The sequence below is a fragment of the Cinclus cinclus genome, chromosome 3 (genome assembly GCF_963662255.1).
Source record: "Cinclus cinclus chromosome 3, bCinCin1.1, whole genome shotgun sequence".
NCBI classification, from domain to species: Eukaryota; Metazoa; Chordata; class Aves; order Passeriformes; family Cinclidae; genus Cinclus; species Cinclus cinclus.
In genome coordinates, this window is record NC_085048.1 from 26,190,030 (window position 1) to 26,216,933 (window position 26,904).

Genomic DNA, 26,904 nt, shown 5'->3' on the forward strand with positions numbered 1-26,904 from the left:
ATAAATTTGCATCTTTACAGATGTGTCAGTGCAGAACTTCTGTCCTATGACATATCTGTGAAGTACTTTTCATTTATATTTCTAGACAAGAAACCAAGTTTTTCTTTATTTTCAGGATACTCAAAATTTTGGAGTTTGAAATTATAAAGAGGATGCCATTGGACAGTATATGCATTTTTCCACTCCACTACTCTACAAATGAATAATTGTTAAGAGAAAAAAATTTAATGTGAAGTCTTAACATTTGCAATGTTTATTGCATTCATTACTTTAGTCATTACAGTTTTTGGGTTTTTCACCCTGTAGACATGATAATAGTATCGTGAATGCAAGGAAAAATAAACTAAAACTAATTGAGATTAGGCAGAATGTCTTGCTGATGCCTTAAGAATCCTATTTAAGCAAAAACACTTTGAAGATTGCCCAGATTGATCACCAGGGGTGTGAATAAGGAATAAGCCTCAAGAAAATTATTTTGAGTTCAGGTAATATTTTTGCAAATAAATTTTTAGTTTAATGAACTAAAACTACACAATCGATCTGTGAGTGATGATTACACATTGGCCTGACTAGAAGTTTGTTTTTTAAAAAAATTGTTTTCACTTTATTAATTTTTTGTTTGTGAATCTGACCGCTGTTTATCCTCTGCTGTTTTTACTGGACTCAAGAAAAAAGGACGAAAGGAAAGGCCTAAGGAAGCACATGTAGAAGGACAGTCATAAAAAAGCACCCATCCTGACAGCAGAAGAAAGGCAGGATTGAAAGCAATGACTAGTTATATTTCTAAATCATAGGTGTGGAAAAGTCAGGATTGTTGGAGAAAATGGAAAAAGCAATTGGGTGAAAAAAAGGTTGGTGGCATTGCAAATCAGAAGCAGACCTACACGATTATGAGAGTTTTTGGTCTAATTAAATTAATACTTTCAAGAGAAACAGTACTAGGTGATCTAGCAGTGTAGTGTTGGGCCCCAAACAGGATTAAGGGCTGGGTTCTCTTTCAAACAAGAAAAAGCTGAGAGAGGCAGAACTCCTAGGGCTGCAGAAGAAAAATCTCAGCTGAATCCTATCAATGTCTGTAAATACGTGGGGATGAAGAAGAGGGAGCCGAAATGCTCTCTCAGCAGTGCACTTGATAGGCAATGGGTACAAATCAAAACCCAAGAAATTACATCTGAACACATGGAAACTAATTTTCACTGTGAGGATGGTCAAACATTGGCACAGGTTACCCAGAGAGGTTTATCAAGTCTCAGTTCTTGGAGATTTTCAAAACCTGACCGGGCATGATTGTGAGAAACCTGTTCTAGGGTTCGTGCTCTGCTTGAGAAGAGGGTTGGACTTGATGGTCTCAAGATGATGGTCCCTTCCAACATCAACAAATTGGTGATTCTGTTATCCTTCACAGAGAGGTTCTGTGCACTCAGCCGTATTTATTATTCTTCACGTGCAATGCCTTTAGAAACCTCAGTGTAGCTCAGTACTTACAATATAGTGGTACATTGAGCAACAAAGCTATTAAAATGCCTTTTATTAGGTAGTTAAAAAAACCAAAACAACAACTAGTCAACTTGGAGAGTAACTGTCTGCAATTTATATTCTAAATTAAAATTAATCTGTGAAGTTTCTTTCAGCTAGGTGAAGGGAAGGGGGAGAAGAATAAGGAGGGGAAGGGAGCATGATATATCTGGGCAATCTGGAAAGGAAGGACAAACTCATCAGTACTTTAGGAAGGATAGATCACTTCAAAGGAGAGATTTCCCTTACAGATTTAAAACTTTCCAGGTAGTCCAGCACCTCGCATCCAGAAGACTTTGCATTGACGTATAGGCAAAACTACTGAGAAAAGATGCTATTTCAACAGTCGTGTCTACATCTGCAGTGCTGTGCCCAAAGCAGCCTAGGCTTCCATCACCAGTGCTGTGAACTCCTCTCAGAAATCAGAAGAAGAGATGAAGCAAATGCAGCAACTGCATCACAGGCAAATGCACACCTGGCAAAAAGGCCATCCAGAAATGCCAATGTGCATCCTCTTCTTTATGGTGTGCAGGCTATTAGCCTGCTGATCCTTAACAGTCATTTCCTGCCCTAAAGCTCTACAGCAGCTGCAATCTGTTGCAAGTCTACAACATCAGTAAGGAGGTCACTGAGAGCACAGGGATTAGTCTTCTGCTTGGATGAAGGGTCTAAGTGGGAGAAAACAGATTGAGTCTGTGTATTAAGAATCTAAAATCTATGCCTGTGATAAAGTACACAGATAGAATATTATGGGAAAAGTTGCCAGTCTGGATGAAATTTTTCCACTTCCCCCATTCTACTAAACTCTTAATTAGCAAAAATTAAAGTTCCATGCAGCACTGACCATGACTGCACACTGGTAGGATCCATGAATCAGATCCAAAGAAGGGCATCTGCTGAACTGCAATGAGCTAATTCTCTACCACCTTATAAGAGTATTTCAGTACTGCTTCCTAGCAATATTTACAGATCTTCATATTTTAAGATGCTTGCTGGCAATAAATAATTTAGTATATAATTCATTTCACAGGACAGGCTAACAAGTAGAAGTAGTTACTTAATTCCACCCTTGGTCCCCTATCGGACACTGTCACCTCTGTCCATGATCACAAGGGACTCCTCCACTGGGCCAGTGGTCTCCAAAGTGAGTAGAGTGCATGCAACCTAAGGGGTTCTCAAAACAATTAACTAGGATATAGGAAGAAATATAAACTTTCTCACATTTTAAGGGTAAAAAAGATTACAAATAATTCAAGATAAAAAAACTGTAACAGACCACAGAGCTGGGTCTGAATTACCTGACAAACACATATTGCTAAGAATTATACTTTAACAATTTAACTGAAGACTCAAATTTTCTACTGAAATAAATAGATTTTCTGGGATATTATTTATGATAATTTTCACAATAATTCATAGTAAAACAAGAAAAACTTGAGAAACATCAACATGTTTCTATTATGTCCCTGACTTTGTCTTAGTCAGAAAATAAAGAGGAGTAAGGGGAAGAATATAGTTTTTTACTGCTAGTAAAATGGAATCAATCTGTTTCCACTCCTACCTTTAATTTTCCCTTTGCATTCTTTGTTTTTTTTTTTTGACAGGCTTGCTTAGCATTGAATTTTATTAAATTCTATTGAATTATTTTTAAAATATATTTTTCAGTCCTGAAGATGTTAAGACTCATTGACTGCACCAGCCATCACTAAATAAAATCAAATGAGAGCCAAGAAAGACTTTTAACATCACAAAATCCTAGAAAGAGAACAAATGCATTCATTTTCTGGTAGGAAATTCAGACCAAACATCTGAATAACCTTGTCTACAATCTACAGTGTAGATAACTTCATTGAATGTCCCTGGTCCTCTTTAATAACGAAACTAAATGGGTAATCCAAGGATGTAATTATCCTCCCCCAGTCGTGACCTAAACCTGCCTATTTCTCTCTATTTGTTGAAAAATGACTTGAGGGTCAATAGTTCTGGTGTAAACATGCACCCCATCAATATCTGAAGGTAGATGAACAGTTCTCATTCTTGTTGCTTATGCATCAGAGATAGATGGCTTGCAGAAGGATTTTCTTTGGGCAAAATCAAATTAGTACATTAGCTCTGAGCTGAAGTGTTAAAGATATGAATTGAACAGGATGTCAGAATATTTAATCAGGGGCTTAAACTCTGAATTTTCTGTTTGTATCTTTCAATTACAATGGTAAACATCTACTGAAACCTATGCACAGATTCTGTGCTTTGTTCTTTTCCATCACTCTGAGAATGTAATAGAAGCACGGGTGATAAAAACTTTTATGAGCAGTGCAGCAAACCTTTTCCACACTATCAAGAATGGAGGTGTTCCCAGCAGGCAGAAAGTCAGTTAAGAAGCAGTATCAAGGGTCTGATGAATACATGATCTGTTCTATCCATCTCATGCTCACAGAATTTAACCACCTTAGAGTAATGCATTCTTTTATCTCATGTTCATGGTGTGAAGAAAATCAAAGTGAAATAAATACGATTCAGAAAATTCCTAGGGATTATGTCTGGTACATATGAAATCTGACCTGGGTGTTTCATAAAGCATCAAACGCACCTACCAGAGTACAGGAATACAGTAACCATTTCCCATGAAATTGATTAGCTGAGTTCAGCTGTTTCAAGACAATAAAATATGAAACAAAATAAATCTTACCCTTGCTGCTTTCATTTGTCTCAATGCACAGAAGCCTCCTGCCTGCTGTAACTGAACTACATCACAAAGCAAAAAATCCTTACAAAATAAAATGCACAAGTCTTCCTCTATCAGGCCAGCCTGGTGCCTTTTTGATAATGCTCTCTGCTGTCAACTGGGAGGTCTGAAATCAGATCACTGACTTAATCTCTTTGCAGACTTCTAGGGCCTTTGAATGGCAGAATGACAGTACATTTAATTATGAAGACTCAAGAGAAGCACTAGAGGCAATGGGTCACATAAACAATCCTTAGAGCAGGACATAATTCATTTTCATTGAAGGAAACTGCCATACAAGTGGAACAGTAATAGGAGAAAAGACTATTTAAAAAATTTAGGAAAATAAAGCAGAAGATATTTGACAAGTGTGCATCTGCAAAGGTACAATGAAACACAGAATAGAAAGAGGGATGATCAAAGGGATTGCTTTGCTTCCAAATGGAGAAACAGAACAGGCCTATTCAACATACAGAGGAAAATGTGAGTAAGAAATGGCAGCTCCATGTCTTGGAACACAGCAGGTAAGGGCACTCAATTACTCAATTATTGTTACTACCAGGTCACAGGCTTGCAAAACAAAAGGAAATCTTATTAATTCTTTTTAGAATGTTTGGGGTAATTTATTGCCAAAAGATGTGGGTCAAAAGTATATAAATTATATATATAGATCAATCTATCTATCTATCTATATACACCCCAATTATGTGGGCCAAATGTATATTAAAAAAATAGTGAAAAATTAAGAACAATACAAGAATAAGGGAAACTAATCAACCAGACTAGAAAATATAAGAAACTACAGGTCATAACATTTTGGTCTTATTGGTTGGTTGGGCTGAATTAATGCACTTGGGAGAAAATCTCAGTTGTCCTGTTTTATATATCCTTTTCAAAGAGTGACTGTTTGTTTCTCTGAGACAGGATATTGAGCTAGATGCCCTCCTGGCTTGTCATCTGGCTTGTGATTTTTGTGGGACTTGTTCTGCTCTGTTTATCACTACTAAGATTGCATGACAGAAACTAAGAGAGATGCAGACCATTTAACATAAAGGAAATTAACGATTCCATAAGTATCTGAAGCTTATCACAATTGTCATTGCCCAGTGCCTAGAGTTACCCATCTCTTTTGACAGCTGTATTTCAATAAGCAGATCAATCCAATGGAAATATGTTATTAGATTTATTTAAAAAAAATATTGATAGCTTTAGCATTCCTTAAAAACAAAGAAATTGAAGAGTTAGCAGCATGTCTGACAAAACAAGATCATAGTAAATCAGTTTGATGTTAACATGCTATGTTGAAAAATAGAGACAGAAAAAGAAGAAAAAAATATTTTCATATTCCTGTTTTGTAGCTCACAATATTCATCTTCCAATTTCACATTTTAGGAAGGAAGGCTTTTTTAAATTTTTTTTTTGCCTAGACCTTCAGGTGTTGTTGTTGTACATCAGCAAAGTCCATTAAAAATGAACTGCATTCATTTATAGAAGATGAGAATTTAGTCAACTACTGTGTCTGTGTGAAAGGATGAAAATTATTTGTCTCAGAATAAGAAGAATTTTATTTAGTTAATAAGCAAGAAACACTCTAAAATGTCCAGGTGAGATGTGCTGTGAAATTATTAGGTTCTGTATTTTTTTTCTGGATGTTGCATAGACATATAAAGTTCAGATGTGTCAGCAAAGGACTGATATGAAAAAGAAAAAAAAAAGAAAAAAAAGGAAAATTATTAATTCATATTCAGCTCAAGATTTTGTGAAAATAGAAATGACACCTCCACAGAAAGATAAATATTAGTGAAGATGTTTTGTGTTGAAAAAATCCCAATCTAGTTATTGTTAGCACAAATCCACAAACAGAATTAGCCTCTTACTGCCTGTTTTTTGATAGTTGTGAAAACAACACAGTGATTTGTCTTTTTCTGTTTGATTAGTTTCATCTCCAAAATTTATTACTTTTCTCCTAAGTGCATTGGATTTTGAAGCGGAAAGAATGTTCCTAATTGATACTTGTACCTAATCAGATGTGTTTTACCACCTGCATTTAAAATGATGCATAAGTGCTTCTCTTTTCCTGAATTTGACATAAAGGAAATTGCAAAGTTATTATCTAATATTTTTTCAAGCTCAACATATTTGACAGGAAATATGACCTTCCTGCAAAAACACCAAAATTTTGTCTATTTTTAAAAAGCATCCCATCTAGGAGGGAAATTAATGTCCTTGTATTTAATTTATATATTTCTATCTTTCCCAATTACAGGGAAAAAAATCTAAGACAGACTCCTAATATGAAACCATAATTTAAACTGGAGTTGTCCTATTGCACTTCTATATTTGGTGCTGAAATGTTGCTTGCTTTGAAGGTCGCTGTGACACATATTATGGCAAAATTTAATGAAGCAAAACTTGTAAAAATCCTTTGAAGTTCCCTTATTAACGTATTTGTTCTGTAAAATATCACAGAAGATCTACTTGAACACGAGCTTTCATAGTTTTGATTCACATTTAATGAACTGGTAAAAGGAATGAAATAATGTATTGGTTTTCAGTAGTAAAAGAGGCAGCTGTCATAATATGTTTGAAAACTCAAACTTCTCATAAAAAGTTGATTGTGCTAGAGATCGTCATTGTAATGAGCACTTTTTGGTTCCACAAATGAATGGGTCAAATAACTTAATTTTCTATTAATTTCCAGTGAGTCTCAGCTAAATTTGTACATATTTTATTTGTATCTTATAATTCATGTTTTTATCAAAATTCCAAGGCTGTTTTGTTTTGTTTTGTTTTGTTGGGTATCAATGTGCTTCCAGTCACTGTAATTTTATCTCTGCCATCTAAATTTAATTTTATTCTCTGCAATGGCGCTTGAACACATAAACAAACATTCCTATCCCAAAGGATCTTAGAAATACTTGAAGAGTAATTGGCTATAAAAGCTTAATTTGGAAAAATATTCAGATTTTTTCAGTGTGTGTCATATTTTTTCAGTTGAAGAGGAATCTTCCATCTGGATAACATTGCCAACTAATTTGTCACATGGTTGGCGCCAGATATTAGATGATCAATATTAAAAGTGAAATGCAAGCTGTAGTTTAAAGAACACTAAATTTAATGTGCTCATGGAAACAGCACAGTTTATGTATTGCTACATTGTGTATGCAACTGATTTTTATTACTTTCCTGGGAGATTTTGGTGAGATTTGGATTAGACATTCCTATTATTATTTAGCTATATAGGTGACACAATTTACAGAATTGTGCAATCTAATCTGAGTTCAGATTAGAATTTGTTTTCAGGGTGCAAAAAATATAGGAATGTGGAAGCAATTTCTTCTCCATCTCTTAATTATATTAACATCTTGCTACGGCTTCCTTTGGGAATCATGTAGCTAGCTCAAGGTCTTGGTGGCAAAAAATCAAAAAATAACAGGCAAAGAAGAATATTTAAGGGTTAAAATATTTAACAAATTAAGTTAGAGTCAGAGTTTGAATCAGAAAACCAGATATTTCACTCTGCACTTTCCTTTGAGGATTCAAAAAGCAGCAGTTTTCACCCCCAGTTTTGCTAATGTAATTTATTTATTTTTAGCCTAAAATGCAAAATATATAAAATGGAGAAGTATCTGTATAGACATTTTACCTATTCTTTATTTCCTAAAATTTACCACTCTTACATTTGTTAAGAATTTTAAAGCTAGAAATATCACCTCAATATAATGATCACTTTAAATATTTACACTAGAAGTATCTTAGAAAATTATTTTCCAATTGTTTTGTAATACATTTACAGTGCTAATATTTAAGAATAAAAAAAAGAATAATAGCAAATCTGAATTGTAGTAAATTTGATTGTTTTCTTAGCAATTACAGTTCAGCAACATTTGGGGGAAGCATGTTCATTTGAAAATATTTGTATTTGTTTAATCCCAACAGCAATAATTTCGAAGTATTTCAATTGGGTTCAGCGCTGTGGGCACACAAACCAGTTCAGTCACATGAAATTGCTAAAGAATATTACAATCAAGTATGATTAAAATAATGAGGTAACCAATTAAAAAGGCATAAATTTGCATAATTCCTAATTTTTAGCAGCTTTATTCAGACAAGTTGTAATACTCTGTGACATCTAAGGTTTTACCTTGGCTATAGCCTTTAACTGTAATATCCTCACCCACTTCCAAAACCTAACTGGTAGAAGTTCCAATGAGATGGATGTTCAGTATTAAAGCTTTCAGTTAATCTGCTTGCTTTTCTTCCATTGACTTGATGTGACAGTGTTAGCAAACCTTTACTGTGGGTGTAGGCAAAATGAAGAGAGTGCCTCTTCAATATATCACAGAATCACAGAATCACAAGGTTGGAAGAGACCTCCAAGATCATTGATTCCAATCCATACCCTAACACCTCAACTAAACCATGACTCCAAGTGCCACATCCAGTCTTTATTTAAACATATCCAGGGATGGTGACTCCACCACCTCCCCAGGCAGACAATTCCAGTACTTGATCACTCTTTTCTGTAAAAAACCTTTTCCTAATATTCTAATATCCTATATCCTATATTTATTTCCTTTGGTGCAGCTTAAGGCTGTGTCCTCTTGTTCTGTTAGTTGTTGCCTGGAGAAAGAGACCAACCCCACCTGACTACAAACACCTTTCAGGGAGTTGTAGAGAGTGATAAGGTCACCCCTGAGTCTCCTTTTTTACCCATCTCCCTCAGTTTTTCCTCACAGGGCTTGTGTTCCAAGCCCCTCACCAGCTTTGTTGCCTCCTCTGGATGTGCTCAAGCATCTCAACGTCCTTCCTAAACTGAGGGGACAGAACTGGACACAGCACTCAAGGTGTGACCTCACCAGAGTTGAGTCCAGAGGAAGAATGACCTCCCTGCTCCTGCTGGCCACACTATTCCTGATCCAGGCCAGGATGCCATTGGCTTTCTTGGCCACCAGGGCACACTGCTGGCTCATGTTCAGTCACTGTCAATGAGCACCCCCAGGTCTGTTTCTGCCTGGGCACTGTCCAGCCACACCGTACCCAGCCTATAGCACTGCAAGGGGTTATTGTGGCCAAAATGCAGGACTCGGCACTTGGACTTATTAAACTTCATCTTACTGGACTCTGCCCATCCATCCAACCATTCCAGATCTCTCTGCAGAGCCCTCCTACCTTCCAACAGATCGACACATGCTCCCAGCTTAGTGTCATCTGCAAATTTACTGATGAAAGACTCAATACAAATATTGAACAGGACTGGCCCCAGCACAGACCCATGAGACACACCACTGGTGACTGGTTGCCAGCTGGATGCAGCACTGTTCATCACCACCCTCTGTGCCTGGCCATCCAGCCAGTTCTCAACCCAGCACAAAGTGCTCCTGTCCAAGCCATGAGCTGCCAGCTTTTCCAGGAGTTTGCTGTGGGATACAGTGTCAAAGGCCTTGCTGAAGTCCAGGTACACAACATCCACAGCCTGGGCCTGATACCCTGGCCATCCTGTAAGTGCTTTGTGATGACACTCAATATAAACTGTTCCATAACCTTACTGGATACTGTGGCCAAGCTAACTGGCCTATAATTACAATGTTAGGTATTTATTTCTTCAAAGTAAAAATAAATCCACCTATATATTCCATTGGAACATTACTTCATTGTTACATATGAAGATGGGAAATCAGTAAGATTTCATAAAGTTACTGAGATTGAAGAGGTGAACCTATTTTTTGAACAAATACTAACTTTTCATTATATTTTGTGAAACTGTTCAGGCTTCAACTTGATGTATTAGAATAAGGAAACAAATGAAAGCAATGCCTTCCTTTTCAAAGAAAACACTTCTGATTGTCTTCTCTTCCATCCACGATGATTCCAGAACATATATTCTCAGCAGTTCCAAGACTGAGATATTAATACTTCACCTCAGGTTTGATATCAGTTTTATATTTAGCTTTCCATTGGCTGCCTACTAAAGCAGACAGAAATACATGAGACAAGATGTTCATCAGGATGATGTGATGCCAGAAATCACAAAGTATTGGAGCTAGAAAGTCTGCTGCCCTCACTAATGGAAAGCTAAAAACCTTTGCAGGTTCTCAGCTGGTGTATTTCTGTTTCTGACCTTAGTGCTGCTAAAAAACCATATCGTACGCAAGAGGGCTGGTCAGCATTTTTTTAAAATCAAAAGCACTGATGTCTACATTGCAGCAGGAGTTTATTAGCGGAAAAGATTTGAAACTCAAATATTTCTAACTATGTAATATAGTATAGCTGGAATATAGCAAAATAAACCTACAGTCTGATGTACTGATAGTGAAATAACCAGTCTTTTACAGTCTTTTTCTACTTTGTTCCATTTATTACTGGCCTATGGCTGATACCTATAAATAACAGTTTATTTACCATTTTACACTAACATATTTCTATTATTTAAGCTATTGGAGCATACTATCAAAACATAAAAAGATTAAATTTGCTTTTGTATAGCTAAAATTAACCGATATTCTAGAATAGAATTAATTGTTTGATGGGCCAGTCTTTTGCCACATTAATTAGAATGTCAAGAGCTACTTCATGAAGTCCAGTACTTTTCTTGTTGCCACTTATAAAGTTACTTTTTCAGTTTGAAACCTCAGGTGTTCCACAGTAAATTTCAATGGCATGACTGTGCTGGTTTTAGCTGTAATAGAAGCATAGCTGTGTGGTGCTATATTTTGGTCTTATGATGAAAACAGTGCTCCTCAATTCTACCTTCCAGTTCTCTTCCCCATCCCACTGGGAGGAACAACTGTGTTGGATTGAGCGTCCTCCTGGGCCCCTTAAACCACAACAGTGTTCTTGGAAAAATGCTTTCAGGATCTCTAGGAAGCATTGCAATGCAGGTTGTTGTCATTTTATAGAAACCAACTATCAATAACTCTGAAAAGAAGGTGAAGCTCCTTGCTCATCCTTGGATAGTGAAAATAATAGCTACTGAAAATAATAGCTGGGAAGTATATATCTCACTAGAGTCCCAAGGCTGAACAGCAAACTTTCAAAATAAAGACCAAAGTCTTCATTGACTGGCATCCACGAGAATTTCTAAAAATGTCTGAATTATCTGAGGTAAAAGAATTTAGAACAATAATTTTTAGATTAGAATTAAATGATGTATCACTCCCTTGACAGTCCTCTTCATACTCCAACAGTTTTTTTCTTCTTCCAGCAAAATTTAAAAATTCATTTTAGAATGATAGGCCTGGCAAAATGCAATGTGAGATACTGAAAAGGAGAAGTAGAGGAGGCAGATAATATTTCTGAGAGCCATTGCAAAAACAAAATAAACCACACTATTTTAAGTGTATCACTGTAAGTGTACACTTAAGTGTATCAACCAAAGAATAGCTAGAGGTTGCACCAAGAATTTACTATAGTCACTTACGGTTCACAAGCATAGTTCAAGTAACACTTTTAATTCTTTGCCTCCACAAACTGGACCTGAACTGTGCAGAGAGGAGCCTCTCCCAGGCTCTGGTCTTATAAAACAAAGCACAGTTACTAACAATTTATTTCTGATAGGACATGGTACTTTAGGATGGGAAATCTTATTAAGTTCCATTTTGAGAACTACCTGCACTACTGTAATATCAATTTTATATATTTTTTTTCCCAATCTAATGAGAAATTATAAAATAAACTTACAATGTCACAGCTCTGCCACTAATGCCACACAGTATCATGGTTCTCTGGTACATGAAAAAAACCAACATGAAAGCAGAGAATAAAACAATACTGCAATCATATTTACCGCTATTTTTAAATATACATTCCCCATCTGCTTTACTAATATCTTCTAGGCTGTAAATAGCCATGTAGGAAATTACTTCTTTTTCTAATCAGAGATGAAAAATTGGTATGAGAAGGGAAAACAAGGTTTAAATGAACTATCAGTCAGCACAGCTCAGATTAGAACAGTAGCAGTGCTGATAATTCTTTTGAAAGAAACACAATCCCAAGACACACTGAAATAGTGATAAAATCAAAATATGCTCAAAAGAACATGTCCCAGCGCAAGGAACACCTGTCCTTTTAACTTGTGGGATCTAATTATTAACAAAAGTATATTTTGCATTTTAGTGCTCTTTGAATTTTCATCTTTGAACTATATCTTATGTGAAGTCACACCTCAAATATTTTCTCCCTAACAATCTCAGTGCTTTGGATTTCATACTGGAATATGTAATTGCTTTTCTAGACTTTACATTAATTTGTCAAAAAAACTACTAAAAAGTAGCACAATGGGTGAACTATGTTGAAATGATCCAACATAGCTTTTATCTAATTTATCTGCTAAATCACTTTAATTAGTTTTGGATTGTCAGCTATTACTTCCAGATTTTTAAAAGAGAAAGTTGAATGAAAACACTTTTTTGAAAAGCAAAAAATACTCCTACGCACTTTCCTCAAGTCAAATAGCCTCCCACAAAATAAAAAAAACAAATGGAGGAAAACCTCATGCCATTAGCATTTCCATTTTACAACTCGGAAGTAAGGCACAACATAACTAACATTTGTAATTTTGCAAAATATTCTTTATCTTTTTTGTCTAATGTCTAGTAGACTCAGACAGCAAGCAGTCTTGTTTAGACTGATTTAAATTCACGTTTATTTTACTGCATGCCTATAAAATTTGAAATTTGCCATTTAGCTTGTTTTTCTACTGTGCTTACTTATGTCAAACACAGTAGTATAAAAAATAAAGACTCCAAAATAAAGAGCCTGTAAAACAATATATGACAGTGACTACTACCACTAGATGTGGGCAACCATTTTTAACAGTATAAAATACCACAAAAATAAACTTATTCTCATATTATTTTCATATTTTGGACCAAAAGAATGAAAACTTGCCTTTTTTAATGCACAGCATGTAAATAAACAATAAATATTTAAAACCTCATTATATAGTGCTTGCTACTTCGTTTCTGAGCACCAAATGTTTTGGAAGTAGTTTCATGATGATTATAAAGAACAAATTGTGTGAAATAAGAAGAACATTTTCACAATAATGTCCAAATATAAAATTAATTTGTAAATCATGCTGGCATTGCTAAGAACACACAGTAGTGGTCTTGATTTGAGACCGTGTTGGCTTTGTTAGACTTATTTAAAACTGTAGAAGAGGAGCAAGAGAGAAAATGAAAATGTGAGCATAGACTAGCACCTTCCCCAACCACCTAAGTCTTACAAGCTGACATAATTGCTTTTTAATCTATGAGAAGTTTTCACATATATTAAGAACTGTGTGGCCCCCTTTTGGCAATATGAATATATCTACTAATATGACATAAAACTCTGCCATGAAACAGAAAATGTGGTGACTAAACTGAAACTACTGATGTAAAAATTACTGCTTGGTATTCGATTAAATTATCGTATTTACATAAGGAGTTATCTGGAGGCAAAACATGTTGATCCGTCTTTGCTTTTGTTTATGTATCAAGGAGACAAAAACCCAAAGTCCTGATGGATCAACAAACTAAGTTAATAACCTTTTTCTCTACAGTTAGAGAAGAAATCCTTCTGTTTTCCTAGGAGGGTTGGGAATCAGTCACAGCAGGTCATAGATTAAAGCTCTGCTGAGAGAAACATCAGAAATGGGATTTCTAAATGTAGAAATATGAAGAAGAGATCTGAATTTTTGTGGCTAGAAATAGGCAAGCCGTAACACAGATGAAACTTGCATACAAGCTGAGCTGAAGTCTTGGTGTCAAAAGAGCAATTTGGGCTGCCACAGCCTAACTCAGGATTCTTTTTATGACAGGAGCAGAATGGATGTCATAGAAGAAGACAGAAACATGGCAAGTACACAGTGATGCTTCTGAAAAATATTCTGCCAGCCTTCAATGATTTGCAACTCATGGACTTTATGAGACAAAGATTTTGTCTTTGCATTTAATATCTTCTCAGGAACCTTTATCTTATGAATTTATACGTGTTGCTCTTTGAATCCATTTGTGAGGAGTTCACCCTAGCTGGATGCCAGATACCCACCAAAGCCTCTCTATCACTCCCCTCTGCAGCTGGACAGGGGACAGAAAATGTAACAGAGGGTTCATTAGTGGAGATAAGGACAGAGAGAGACCACTCACCAAACACCATCATGGGAAAAATAGGCTCTAATTAGAGATACTAACTGAATATTAAAAAAAAAAAAAATCAGAGCAGGATAACGAGAAGTAAAATAAGATCTCAAAAACACCTTCCCAGCTCTAACTCCTCCCCCCAGAGTGGTACAGGGAGATAGAGAATGGGGGTTATAGTCAATTCATCACAAGGTGTTCCTGCCACTGCTCAGGGAGAGGAATCCTTCCCCTGCTCCGCTATAGGGTTCCTCCCACAGGCAGCAATCTTCTACAAACTTCTGCTACATGGGACACTCTTCCATGGGGTGCAGTCCTTCAAGGACAGGCATCTCCAATGTGGGTACCCCATGGAGTCACAAGCCCTAACAGGAAACCTGCTCCAGCATGGGCTCGTCCCTCCATGGGTCGAGGCCACTGTCGGGAGCCTGCTCCAGCACAGGCCCCCCATGGGGTCACAGCCTCCTCTCAGGCATCCACCTGCTCCAGTGTGGGTCTCCTCCAAGGCTGCAGGTGGATCTCTGCATCCCCAAGGTCCTCCATGGGCTGCAGGGGCACAGCTGCCTCACCATGGGCTGCACCAGGGGCTGCAGGGGAATCTCAGTTCTGGCACCTGGAGCATCTCCTGCCCCTCCTTCTGCACTCACCTTGGTGTCTTCAGGGCTGCTCCTCTCACATGTTCTCACCCTGCTCTTCTCTGGCCACAGTTACATCTGAGCAATAACCTTATTTTTACCTCTTAAATATGTTATCACAGAGGCATTGCCATAATTTCTAATTGGCCAGCCTTTGCCAACACCAGGTTGGAGCCAGCTGACATTGGCTCTGATGGATGTGGAGGAAGCTTCTGGCAGCTTCTCACAGAAGCCAGCCCTGTAACCCCCCTGCTACTGACATCTGGCCATGCAAACCCGATATGTTCCACCCATCACCTCTGTGAATCACATATATAGGAATTATCAGCAAAAAATCCACATTCATCACAGAACCTACACTCACATCTACAAAAATAACCAAACAAAGCAAGACAAAAATTCCACATACAGCAGCAAAATAATATAATCACAGCACTGAATGAAAATGGACAATTTGCACAAAATCCACCCCTTGTCCCTTTGGTGCTGTTACTTAAATGTCATGTCATTCACACCATGATGTAACTTCTAGTATCTATAATTTCCTACAAATAAAAAGTCCCACTGCTTAATTGCACTTCATGAAGAATACAAGCAGAAGAATCTCAAATTATTTCAGTTAGGCTGGGTGTTTCTTTCCTGTCTGAACACAATGTCTTTAAAATGGCAAAACAACTCAAACTGTGGAAAAATATGAATTTCATTAAATAGGTCTTTGGACATTCTTCTAGACAAGACATTAGTTCCTGAGATGATTTTTTTTTCCTGAAAAGCTTTGTATTTATCTTCAGAATCTGAAAGCTCAAAAAATCTATTATAACTTCCAGCACATTTGCTGATAATGAGAGAAATGAACCAATTCCACTGTTGCCAATTGCAAATTAAAAAAAAGTCTTGATGACTAAAAAGGATACAGGCATAGAAAAAGATAACAAACTACCATGCATAATGTCAAAAGGAATAAAAGACAGTATCATCTGTTGTGAAACTGTTTTCTACCAGCATAAATTTACAGTCTGAGCTCAAGAAGCCCTGAAGCCTTAATTATTTCCTCACAGAGTGTGAATTATGGTGTCATGGGAGAAATTCCTGGTCAAAACCCTCATGTTCACCAGACATGCCTACACTTCATCTCTCTATCTGTAAATGGAATTTAATTCATGCCCCAATTCACTGCATTTTTAGTATTCTCAAAAATACTACCATCTAATGAAGGAATTGAAGTTTTAACTAACTTGTCTGAGAAAGAATATCAGTGGACATACACAGAAAGAAGAACTTGTTAATTTTAAAAAGACAGAAGGAAAATCTTTTTACAAATGAGCTACAATTTTAGAAATAGTGGAAATGCTGACATTATATTCAAGTTCATTTATGAATTAGATATAGCAGTTTAAAACATTATTGTTCTTCAACTGATCATTACTGTGCCCCTCAAATAAGATCTAATCATATGAATGGTGATTCCTTTTAGTATATTTCAGTGCACAGTAGAACATGTTAATTTAAGTCATACAAATGAGAGTATTGCAGAATTAACTTTTATCACCATAGATTACAATAATATCTTAAATTAGATAAATTAGGAGAAAAATGAGACTGTGGACTTATAGTTTACCAAAAATATCTAAAAATATCTAAAAACATGCCATTTACTTCATGCATTCAATTTCGTTCTTCCAAAAGATAAATATCATTATGTTTACTTCATGCATTTAATTTCGTGCTTCCAAATGCTAATAAGCATTCAGTCTTTGAGAAAATATAAAACTTTGGAGTTATAAAATTTTATACAAACCATCAAATGAATATTGACTAGGGGTAGGCATGTGGAAACCATGGACTTCTAAAGAACCAGAACACCCTTGATAGCTTCATTATCCCCAAATAAGAATAACGATAATAACCCCTAACACACACTCAGCAGAAGCTTCTATGGTCTTTGTGTCCTGTTCTTGATTAATGCTTTCTGCATTAGATTATATTTTATGTTGTTATAATCCAATGGCTATCATTGTTAAACTCAATTTTGAAAGAGTTCTTACTTTCCCATGCATAAGAAACTTTGGAATGATCCTGATCAGAATTTTTCATATTAAAAAAAATAAACAACAAAAACCAAAAAGACCCAAAAAAAAAAAAAAAAAAAAACAAAAAACCCCCCTCTCAAATATGATGTGGTTTGCAGTGGTTATATTTCACATAATCAAAATGGAACTATATTCATGTGAAGGTACTGCCATGTAAAATAACAGGAATAAATGGCAATACTTTTTTTTCTTTCCCCCCAGGATTCCATGTTGTACAAAGAATTTTAGTAGCATCACTTTGTGTGAAAAAGTTTCTGTCATAGTTATGGGACAGCTGATGTGGCATTTCAATCTCTATGGATATGATATTGAATATTGATGCAAATTGACCACTAAAATTTGGTATAAGAAATTTTGTACCAGACTGATTCTATTTCTTTACTTCTACCTTACACATAGGGGTGTGCTAGATATGTATCATATCAGTGAGGCATTATTTCTCATTTACTAAAAATACAGTTTCAGTTGTTCAGCACTTCGTTAAGTGAAAAAAACTGAAAATTTTGACCATGTAAAATCTGACTGAATCTAATTTATGATTCAGTGTCACTATCACATCATACCAAGTTGCACTATGAATAATTTTAAACCCATCAGTTAGCTTGGAGGCAGATTTGCCATGTGCTAGAGATAAATTCTTTGAATGTTACTGTCAGTAATTGACTAGGATGCTAGTATTGATGCTGCACCTGTTAAAAAGTGCTCTGCTCATTCAGAGCAGAAGGAGAAGAAGAAGGGAACTTATAGTTTTGCTAAATGGAACTTCAATCCTGAAAAAAGCCTGCCACTGCAAAGGATAAATAAATTTTAAGAATTATTTGTTTCTTAAATATCATCACAATTTCTTTTCTCTCAATTTTTTAAAAAATCCAGTAAGTAAACGTACACCAATTTTATTATTTATAGTGAAGCCCAGATTTCTGTCACGTAAGTATATGGCTGTACCAGAGAAGTTATAGTTAGGACTGGAATTAGCTGTTCAGCTTGCAGATAGACACTGCCAAAAGCTATTGAAGCTATTGAAGGTAGACTTATTAATAGATTTTTGGTTTTTTTCTTTTTTTGACCTAGATGTTTGGTCAACCTGTGTGACAGTTGTATTAGACTGTATTGTGTCAGCAAAATTAACTGGTTACAAATAAATTCCCATCAACAGAACATTTGTTCCTGAAAAAGAGTATATATTTTTGCATTATTAATCTCTTCAAATTATTGACAGATCCCTGAAATGGAACATAACACCTAGGTATGTAAGCAGTAGAAACTGTGTTGACAAATTCTACTTTTTTGAAGCATTCGTCACTGTAATGAATAAAATACACTTTACCCCACCAAATAAATAAAAATTGCATTATAACACAAAAGTGATGATACAGAAGACTGAAAACACATGGAAATAGAATAGAACAATATAGAAAAGCAAAAGACAGAAACTGTCTGTCGTTTTGTCATTCTTTTAAAGAACATATTTAATAGATATTTCATACATATCACTTTATCACTTTATGAGTGTTCATGGATAAATCATAGGCCAAATACATAAATAATACATAAATAATAAACAATATGGTAATTTATATATGAAATATATGCAAGTGATGACAAACACTGAGGTGCCCTATGACAGCCAGTAGTTTTTGAGATGCACTCTGTAGAATAGGATTTTTCTCTTGTTAAAGTGAGACTTCTCTAAATATTAGCAGCAGCTGGGGAAGCTTTTCTTCTGCAAAGTTTTTATGATTAAGTAAAGGTACTAGAAGGCACATCACAAAATCAATTACAGCATCTTTCATGGTACATCATTTACTGGGAGATAAGAGGCAGTTTCCTCCTTGAGTGGAAATCTTCTACAGCTGGTGTTCTATGGCAATAGGTTCTTTTAATAGAAACTGTGTCAAAAAAATTATCCACAAAGTGACCAAAGCAAAAGTACCAAGCTTTGCATCATAAAAATGGGGCACTTAGTGAGAGGACATTTAATAAGTTTACTGAATCATATTCCCAGAAGGATTGAAGTGAAAAAATTGCCTGTGTCCAAGATTCAATTGATGGGACTGAATGCTAAAATAGTCAGCTACGATTTTGTCAGAATCAGCAAATCTTTCATTTGCATGATGGTATAAACTGATATATCCACATCTTACCCCAGAGATCCCTTAATTAGTGATGGACCTGTATTTTATTCTTCAACCATCTACTGTCTAGACAGAGTGAAAATTTTCTTCAAACATGCAATATTATAGTCGGTGTTCTTACCTGAAAGCAATTTGGAAATGCTGGTGAGAGGATGGATTCCTTTTATGAAGTCACACGCTGCTAGCTGACTTTGGCATATTTGTAAGGTGAAATGTCACAGAAACTTTATGAAAAATGGCCTATGCCCATGGAGGGAAAAATGGCACAACCACTGGAAAGAGAACAGTGACCCACAGGGCTTGGAAGACTATAGTTTTGTTTGGGCTTTACTATCAAGTGAAGATAAGCACTGACAATAAGTCAAAATTGCCCAGCAGCAGCTGCATCACCATGAGAAAATCTAAGCCTGCTGTATTTGGCAGTCTGGGCTAGAGTGACAACCAAAATAAAGGGCAGCACAAATGGGGAAAGTGATTTCAAAAGTAAGGTGACACTTACGAATCTTGTTATCTCTGGTGATAAAGCACTTGTAGATTATTCCTGTTGCTATAAATTAAAAAACTTCAATTTTTATCAAAAATGTAAGAGTTGTCCCTTGCATGACCCTCAAGTATGTTCACAACTTTCTTTATCTTTTAATCCTTCTGTACATCTCAAGTCTTTAAAGTGCATCCAAGGACAACAAAATTCTTGTTTTCCTGAATCTTTGCTTCTATTGAGTTTTAGATTAAAGCAATAATAAAAAAAAATTCTGTTGTTTTTGCCCCAGGCTGATGTTGCAGTCTCAATGAAATGAGGGCTCATTATAAAATTCCCTAGTTTATTATTGTTAATGTTAAAGGAATCAAGATAATGCCAATGTGAAATATATGCAGATCCAGGATAAATAAAATCCAATGAAAGATAACAATTAACACTCACATGTGAATTTAGTATTTCAGCATCATGAAACAATAGATCATTTCCTAACAATCCTCTTAAATAAGAATAACTGTCCTTATATAGTGGAAAAGCAGTGATCCTGCTCAAGTGTTTACACTCATGGAGAGCAGTCAGTCCTGCACATCAGGGCAGTCAGGAAACCTTCACCTTCAGCAGTGGCCCAATGGGGCTCAAATATAACACACCATTGTCTGGATAACAATTAGAACACAGTTTTTTGTTTTAGCTTTAACTCTCCATACGATGGGTTAAACCCTGTTGTCTCTCAAAAAGCCCATCTTGTCCCTCAGTGCTGAAGGTAGCTTCATTCTTACCTGGCTGTGGAGAATCCTCCAGAGTGAGAGGTGGGGAGCGGCCTCACAGTGGCCACCTGCAGCCATCTGCCATGGGAACTTAGCTCAGTCAGAGCCAGGTATTCCCTCTCTATTTCTGTGACTGAGGGGAGCCCTGGTCACTGAGAGCCAGAGAGCTCTGGAACTCTGGCTGGCTGGGAACTGAAAGTCTGGCCAGGCAGATCAGGGTAAATGCTCCTCACAGAAAGCCCTGGCCCCTAGGCAGCAGTACTGGTGGTGGTGGTCGTGTCTGGGCAGTAAAGTTTGGAAGGTTTGTGAGTGCTGGCCTTTCAGGCACTTGGCTTCATGATTTCTCACAGAAACCTGTAGTTTCCAGCTGGAAAAGACTGGAAAAAGACTGGGAGAGCAGCTCAGACTTTTTCCACAGGCTTTATTATCGTCCGTGAAGGGGTCAGGCTACAAATCCAAAGATGGGAGATCACACATGTACTTTTATAGGGTTTGGGGGGATCACAAACCAATGGAAAACAGGGTTAACACCTTTTGGCCAACTACATTATCTTTGTTTGGGACAACTAATTCTGAAGAATCAAACCTAACCAATAATATCCTAAAAAAATAAGAAGAGCTTGTATTTTTTCTAACATGAGTCATTCTAAGCAAGTAGTTTTTCTTATCTCAAAGAAGGTTCCAGAGGCCCCTCTCAGGGCTGTGTGCAGAGGGATTCCTCTCCTCTACACATCTAGGGTACAAACACAGTTGATTAATCCTTTCTGCCAATGGCAAGCAATGGCAAAAGTATTCAAGCATGCAAGCAAGCAAACCTGCAAGAGGATATTAGGACAGTTGCTTCAAAAAACTCCTCAGTTTAAGGATTTTAAAACTGTATTACTTCCCAGAGTTGCAATGCCTGCGCAACGAAGAATGGGGAAGAGAAGGAAAGAACTGTACTAACTGCTGTCCCTTTTAGATGGGCACTGATCCATTCAGAAAACTGGCCCTGCACAGTGCTGTGTGAAGTCAGAGCCACTAAGTTTACAGAGGCTCTGGAACAACTGAGACTGCAGTTTTGGTGATGCAGTGAAATAGGAAGGACATAACTGTGGATATCAGTTACTGAATATTTGTACTAGCAGGTAAGACCTCACAGGCATATAGCTAACTGTAGCTGGTTTGGAGTGCAGTATGGTGAATAAAGTACTTATGCTGCTATGCAGAGGTACGACGGATACACAAAAACACAATGTACATTCTTAATTAATTGAAACCTGTCTTTTGGCACTGCATGAGCAGTAGGAGGAAAAATACATGCAAGCTATCACTCAGTGAGAAGCATATCTTTCATCTTTTGGAGGAGCAGAAAACACTGGAAAACTCAAGCCATTGTTATAAAAATCCAAGCCATTGAATTTTGAATGGTTCAAGCCATTTGAGTTTTTAATAAGACTCAAGCCATTGTCTATTCTCTTGAAATCTGGTAAAAAAATAGCTAACATGAAATGCATCACTAATTCTAATTATCATGAGACTATGAGAAAAAATAGCCAGTGCCTGTAGCTGCAACCCCCATCCCAAACTATCAAAATTAAGCTACTCAATCATGAATCAAACTGAAGGCACCTCCAGAGTTTTGGTTAAGTCTTTTTAAAATTAAGGTAGAATGCTTAAAGGCTTCTGTTTCCATTAGTGAAGACTTAGCTTAATATCACAAATACAATCCTAAATATCAGAAAGCAGAGGATATTCAAGCCTGGGAAACTAGCTCTGTGGGGCTTCACTGTTTTTTTGAAACTACATTGAAAAATTTGACAACATTAGTTAAATCTGCTTGTAGGTTTGAGCTAAGACAATCACCTAGCCTCTAGAACTCACTTTCATATTTACATCTTTGCACAGAGGGGCTAGATCACATAACTGCATACAGTCAATATTTATATAGTCATGCCTAAAAGTGAATTGCCACAGTTTGTCTTGTGTGGTGTGCCTGGTTTCTACCTAACATAAGGAAGCACACACTTTATAGATGAACTCATTAAAACTGAAGAATTTTTAAATATTATTGTTGCTATTTTCTAGACTCCCTTGTTGCGAAATCTCAGTACAACATTTTACAAGACACTACTTCAAATGCAGAGCTTTCTGAGGAAAAAAAAGAGCATGCTTAAGAGTGATGAAATTCTGTTAAGGTTCATTTTGTCATATTAGAAAGTCCATGAATCTAAGCAAAATAAGAAAGTATTGTCTGCAACTTAACACTAGTGTTTGATTAAATATTATCCATCCCGCAGTTCAGGCTAAGTATTTTTGTGATAAATTATGCATTTGATCCAAAAGAAGGAAGCACTTAATTTTTGCACTGTTTGATCTAAGTATGTAAAGTTGTCAGTGATTTGATGACAGGATGTTCATGGAGAGAGTGCATAGGAATTTATGCCTAAAGGTTCATCAACAATTTGTCACATGCTTAAATATTTCATCACATGGTTTCTGCAACTTCGTTACATCAGTAGAGCTATTGGCATCTTGTGTCAGAGAAAGATGCAACTAATATAATTGTTGTGTTAAAAATATCAAAGTTCATGCATACTGGGGAAAAGTGATCCAATCATTTTTAAAATATGCTTTTTCAACCCTTGTTAGTTATTAGTTTCCTGAATCCTTCACATGTTCAAATACAAAGACTTGAAATTTTCTTCTTGCTAAAGAAGCCTTATTAGGAAAATGATTAATATAGGAAAGAAGTTGCAGTACATTGCAAAGTTAGTTTGATCAATTGGTAGAGCAAGCATAGTCTTCCAGCCAATTTTATAGGCTGAAGATAGAGACATTTTTCTTTTAAACTTACAGACTAGAGCCTCACAGGATATCAGCCACAAGAGATAAGTCATGTGAGCACTCACAAAACACCTAATCTTAATTAGTAGAAGAGACACCAACACACCTCACATATCATCACTCTACGTTCCCTTGGTTCTAACTTAAAAGCAGTGCAACTCCAAAGCCTGTAAAGACATGTTCTTTCATATATAAACAATCTGAAAGACAAATACTTGCTTCTAAAAAGCTAGGAAAACGTGCTGTCTGGTTAAAAGCTGGTCTTCTCCCATTTTATTTCATATTTTTTTAGAAGATAAAGTTTGCTTCCTGTCAGGATACATAGTGATGCACATCAAATAAAAGTATAATTAAAAGGACAGTGGCAGTAGTGACAACTTAGCTACTTACCCTGCTGTCAAGTTTTACTTTATCTTCAAACTGCTGTACTTACAAAATTACTGGAAAAACTGCATTACTTTACCTTCTAGTGAGTAATGTTAGCAGTGTTTTAGTTATTCCATGCTCATGCATCTTTTTTTCACTTGGCACTATGGTTAAAATAAAGCTCTCCTATATGGTTTTCCAATGCAACTTTCCATTTTTACTAGTCTTTTTAAGGGGCATACTCTCTGAGGTAATGGATTTAAGTGATTTACTTAGTGTTAGACCAGGGGGAAGAAATCCCTGTGTCTCCCAGAGCATCCACACTCTTAATCAAATATAACTCATAAATCACATTTACAACTTTCAGAGCTCAATCAATAAGATACTTTATAGTCTGTAAAAAAATTATCTGGAAAGTAATAGAAGTACAAGAGGGATGTTACTGAGGGACCACACACATCTAAACTCTGCACACTGTCTGTCTTTAGGGACTAAACTGCCGATATAAACAATGACTGATTTGCCTCAAAACTCTAATGCATTTATAAGCAATGCATAGTTGGCTGATAATGAAATATTCTAGGAGGCCATAATCAATAGTATCAAAGCAGAGTAAGTTTCCTGTTCCACTTTGCCCTAGTTTGGTGACATTAATACTTTTCTCATCAAACTTTAGCTAAAGAGTTTTGTTCTCTTGGGCCGAAGTTTTCATGGCTTTTCTATGAAGCAATCTGCAAGTAAGTTACAGAATATCAAGGACTTCTCAGTGCTAATTCAGTTACATGTCTGCCTGAAGTTTAATTTGCATTTTTAATATAGCAAATTCTTCATCAAGTGTTTAATTTGTATACATAATAGTGAACAGACTCCTGTAGCAAAAATTACCCTATTACACAGTACTTCATCTACGACTGATATATAAGTCAAAAGCAAGTTCTGTAAATTACTGCTAAAATATCTGCATAACTTCAATTATATAGTAGATAACTTTCTCATGATTTCTGGAGCATGAATTAGAAAATAAGAAATTAATCACCTCATAGATACTTCAAATTGGGTTTCCTATTTGTATATTCGCCTAATGACTCAAACATACTCTGTATATTTTGAATGAAGATTTATTTGAACCTTTTTTTCATACAAAAGGCACCACAAAATTGTTGTACTCTATGCTATAGAAAATAAACAGAGAAATATTATCTCAACCTCTTGAAGATCTAATGACAGCAGCTTTCAGGAAATAAAAACAGATGCCTGCAGCTGTTGTATCAATATTCAAATTGAACACATACTCCAGTGGTACCAGGGAGTGCTGGCTAAGAGACTTCTAAGTGGTAGACTACTCAATAGCAAGTTTTCATTCAGATGAAAATGATCTTATCAGACTGAGTTCAAACAGCTTTGCCTTTCATTCCTTTTTGAGACATCTGCAGAAAGTACTGGCAAGTATCAGGATGATTTCAGTTTTTGGAGCCAGAAGACTAGAACACAACACAATATGTGAGAGCTGTTATCAGCTCTTACAAGAGAGAAAGAAAAAAAAAGGAAATAGTACTGATACAGTAAGACTTTGCATTAGAATGTATTTCCGTTACTACTTTCAACAACTTAGATGGCAATTTTGTGTAAAGATAAATTACAAGAAATGCGCAATCACAGCTCATAAATCTATTTTATAGCCGAGCTGCAAGTGACTATTAGTGTTATGTCTATGAGGGATCATGTTGTTGCTTATTTAAGACATTTCCATAGGCTGAAATGTTAAATTAAGTTCCTAGTAGTGACTGAGTCTTTAATAGGTTTAAATATATATCCTTTTAAATCAAAACTGCCAATTTTACTTTAAGAGAGAATGGGAGAAATTTGCTTGACACAAATAGTGAGGTTGGTAACAGCCAAATAATCTTTGACCAAATTTAATGCCTAATTGCTCTACCTCAGTTTTAATAAGCTCTCTACAATGGAAGGTATCAAAATCTCACTGGAACTGGAAACCTACTGAAGTATCTCTGTAAACAACATGAAAAGTATCCCTCATACTGCAAGTCCTATGGCCTTCTGCTGATGGACACAAATGAACCTGTTTGTGATGTTTGTAAAACATTGCTTATTTATAGAGCTGATTTGTTTTGTGATCAGAGATTCAAGTGGAATAGCAGAATGCTGAAGAGGGGAACTGAATGGATTTGAACTCTAGAAAACAACTGTTTGAATCCTGCATGGCATCATTGTTTTAGGAACTAATCAGAGCCTAAATATATACACACCTAAAGATATGTCCAAGTCTTTAAAAGATTTGTTGTCATATGGAGCCTTTGATTTTCCTCTGATGGTATGAGTATGTCTGCTAAAGTCTTCTACTATGTATTTCTGTAGGTCTGATGGCTGAGTCAAAGGAAACATGATCTGGTTTGGGGTGGTTAACTTCCAGGCAAATCCTCTCCTCATCCTCATGAAGAATATGGCATGTAATAAAATTACTGTATTTATTTTTATACAATTATAATCAGAGTCCTCTGGCATGTAGTCATATATGATATTGTTGAGAGTAACATATTTCTGGCATTCAGCAATTGGTGCCAGCAATTGGATGGACATACAGAGGCCTGTCTGCATGATCGTATGCAGAAAAATATTGAGTAATTCAATTTCTATTCAAACTTGGCAGGGCATGAATCAGATCTGATCTACAAGGCATGATGGTGCACTAATGCACACAGATGGTAGTAATTCTCCCAAATGTGTGAATTCCTATACTAATAAGATCACATTATTCATGATTTCTTCACACACTGTTTCCAGACAAGTGATTTTTCATATAAAGTCAGAGCATGACCATCTGTCACTGATCATAAGGACATGCATAGAATAGAGCAATCATGCAGCATCTGGTCAAAGGATGACTCAAAAGGCTAATAAGGAAACATAATCTGGAATATGATATGAAAAAAGTTATCGTACCATAAAACAGATATATATATTATAGCAAGTTAAGTAATATTTATAGTATGAGATCTGGAGTTTCTTTCATTGTAAGAGTCTAAGATCTGTACCAAACCAGATGAACTCTGAATTTATATTTCTCTCCAGAGAAATCACATATCAGAGTTTCTATAGGTTTCTTAACATGCTGAATAAATGCTATGTATCCAGCTTGTGGGATGATGTTTTCTCTTGTATCAGCCGATCAGCAAGGAAAGATGAACCAAGAAAAAGGTTTATAAAAATTATTTCTGCAAGAGATTC

At 36.1% G+C, this 26,904-nt stretch overlaps 1 protein-coding gene across 1 annotated transcript in view; it reads right to left on the reverse strand.

The window, feature by feature from the left end:
• The window catches only part of EYS (eyes shut homolog), a 706,383-nt gene that overhangs the window by 144,700 nt on the left and 534,779 nt on the right, over positions 1 to 26,904 (reverse strand). The window lies entirely within an intron of this gene.